Source organism: Macrobrachium nipponense, chromosome 45 (genome assembly GCF_015104395.2).
Source record: "Macrobrachium nipponense isolate FS-2020 chromosome 45, ASM1510439v2, whole genome shotgun sequence".
Lineage (NCBI taxonomy): Eukaryota > Metazoa > Arthropoda > Malacostraca > Decapoda > Palaemonidae > Macrobrachium > Macrobrachium nipponense.
This window is the reverse complement of record NC_061105.1, coordinates 18,286,388-18,289,741: the sequence shown is the minus strand read 5'-3', so window position 1 is coordinate 18,289,741 and position 3,354 is coordinate 18,286,388.

Sequence of the window (3,354 nt, the reverse complement as noted above, 5' to 3'; positions counted from 1 at the left end):
AATAATTTGTATAATAAAGGACAACATGGTTTCGTACCCGGAAAAAGTACACAAACCCAACTGTTAGTCCACCGTGAGAACATATTCAAAAATATGAAAAGCGGAAATGAAACAGATGTGGTTTATTTAGACTTTGCAAAAGCTTTTGATAAAGTAGACCATAATATTTAGCGAAGAAAATTAGAAAACACAATATCGTGGATAAAGTAGGAAGATGGTTAAAAGAATTTTTACACACAGAAAACAGGATAGTTATTGCAAACGACTAGAAATTCGGATGAAGCCAAGGTAATATCCGGTGTGCCGCAAGGTACGGTGTTAGCTGCAATACTGTTTGTTATTAGATTGAAGACATAGACAATAATGTTAAGGATTCGGTAGTGAGTAGTTTCGCAGATGACACAAGAATAAGTAGAGAAATTACTTGTGATGAAGATAGGAACGCTCTACAAAGAGACCTTAACAAAGATTGGGCAGAGGTAAATAGGATGGTATTTAACTCTGATAAATTTGAATCAATAAATTATGGAGACAGAGAAGGAAAGCTATATGCATATAAGGGACCTAATAATGAGACCATCACAAATAAGGAAGCAGTTAAAGACCTTGGTGTGATGATGAATAGGAACATGTTATGCAATGATCAAATAGCAACTCTGTTGGCAAAATGTAAAGCAAAAAGTGGGAATGTTGTTACGGCACTTCAAAACAGAAAAGCTGAACACATGATTATGCTTTATAAAACATATGTTCGTAGTCCACTTGAATATTGCAATATGATATGGTACCCACACTATCAAAAGGATATTGCACAAATAGAGAGTGTACAAAGGTCCTTTACAGCTAGAATAGAAGAAGTTAAGGACCTAGACTACTGGGAAAGACTACAATTCTTAAATTATATAGTCTAGAAAGGAGAAGAGAAACGCTACATGATAATTCAGGCATGGAAACGATAGAAGGAATAGCAGAAAATATCATGGAACTAAAAATATCAGAAAGAGCAAGCAGAGGTAGATTAATAGTGCCCAAAACTATACCAGGAAAAATAAGGAAAGCACACAGGACATTAATCCACTACGCACCAGCATCGATAATGCAGCGTCTATTCAATGCGTTGCCAGCTCATCTGAGGAATATATCAGGAGTGAGCGTAGATGTGTTTAAGAATAAGCTCGACAAATATCTAAACTGCATCCCAGACCATCCAAGATTGGAAGATGCAAAATATACCGGAAGATGTACTAGCAACTCTCTGGTAGACATTAGAGGTGCCTCACACTGAGGGACCTGGGCAACCCGAACAAGATGTAAGGTCTGTAAGGTAAGGTCTCTCTCTCTCTCTCTAACAAACGCAAGCCAAGTAAATGGATGATCCAATTAGAGTAAGATTGAATCTCATACATTTCCTATTCAAATTTGGTTTATGGTTTCAAATTCGATTAATAAGATTGTCAACTATCAAACTTTTGTTGTCATTAAATATCAGTATTATTCAAAATTACGAATCTGAAATAATCCATAAATCCCAATTAACTTTCAAACTGAAATACCATTAAGTGAAGAGATTAATAGATAAATCTGATAAAGGAAGATAAATCTTGTTATAAGAGTAGGTCATTCTGCGTGCTTGTATAAGACCACGGGCTGGATAACGGTAAGTCTGGATATAATTACACGCACAAAAGAATGCATATACAGTGCCTCTTTCGATTATTGGATAGTGACTGAAACAAGGGAAAAATTAAAAATAATCTTCAAAAGAGTTTCCTAACAAGAAACGCAGTCTTATTCTTTCACTCCTAAAGTCTTCAATATGGCGCAGGTTAGATCTATCTTCTGAGATAATTATATATTTGATATAGGGATTAGTATTGGTAGTATTAGCATTTATAAAGATCGCAAAATCACAACAGTCACTAAAATGGTAAAGGAGTCCAATTATGATGTTAGTGTGAATATAGATTGAACACGTATATAAAAAACGAGAGTTTTCGCAAACCTGCTCGATTCTCTTCTCAATTTGTGAATATATATTGATACTGACAACATTGCGAATTTATTCACTAATGAATGATTAATTGGTTAATTGCAAATAATTGTGGCAATGGTAATTTTGACGATGCTGTCATTATATTCTTGATTCAAATGACTGAAGCTGTTGAATTGTTATTCAATATATTTCCACCCCAAACACTCTCTTCAGCCACGTATATGAATCTTCTCGGTTAAGTGAATTCCCAAACAATAATATATTCCAGTTACCTCTAATTACTGAGAAAACTATGCATTCTCATCCTACACTTACGTTTGATGAGGAGAGAGAGAATTCTAGAACTTAGAATTCGGACAAAGAAGCAAAATCAGATGTCCGTTTCAATAAATAGAAAATTGTATTAAGGACTCGAATATTTGTCCTTGTGTTGCGTGTTTCCCAAAGCGGGTCAAAGGTCAGGTATAGATGCCGTGGATTCGCCCAAGCCCTTCTTGGAAACCACCAAGACGAAGGCTGTGAAAAGGTGATTTTCTAAAGGTCTATTTTTGTAAGGTCATATCTACACTTAGATTATTCAAGTATTCTTAACATACTAATATATCAGTATATCAGCCCACTGAACAATAAAAATAAAGAAGAAAAATGAAATTGATAACAGTCTCGCAGTCAAGAAGTCAGACATAACCAAACTACAAATAAAATATATTCGTGAAAAAAGATCCAGTATTAAAGATTTTACAGACTCCTAATGGCTGGAAAACCTAATTTAGGGCAATTACTTGACGATTTAGTTTTTTTATTTTATTTTATTTAACGGAAGAAAGGTTGAAATATGTGTTTATCCATGATAAGGAACTATTGGTCGTATTTTGAACAAATTTGTGACAGTCTGGTGTCTGTAGCTACGATAATTATGACAGGAAGGTTTACATACTCGTGTCTGTGACATGTCCGGATAAGAGAGAGGGGGTGGTGGGGGGAGTTTTTTTCTTTTCTTTTATTTTTTTTTACAGCACGGCTACCACCACGGCTTAAAAAACGAGCACCAAACCTTAGCAATCTTGCACGAGCGGCAATACGCCCTAATGAGTCAAGTGACACACGAACGCCCATAAAGAATAAAGGCGCTGCTGTCACACTAGCTATATTTCCGTCGACTTTTGAATATTTCAGTCGGCTTTTCATGTTTTGACGACGATTTCCTAGTGTCGTCGTCACGAATTTTCAAAGCGATAGCGATCGAATTCAACCCACCGTTACCGTCGACTTTATGGTTTGATTACATCTCGGAGGGCGCGCGTTTCAGGTCCTCAAAAGAAAGATGGAGAGCTTGGTACGGTGGACAAAGTTATCAGAAC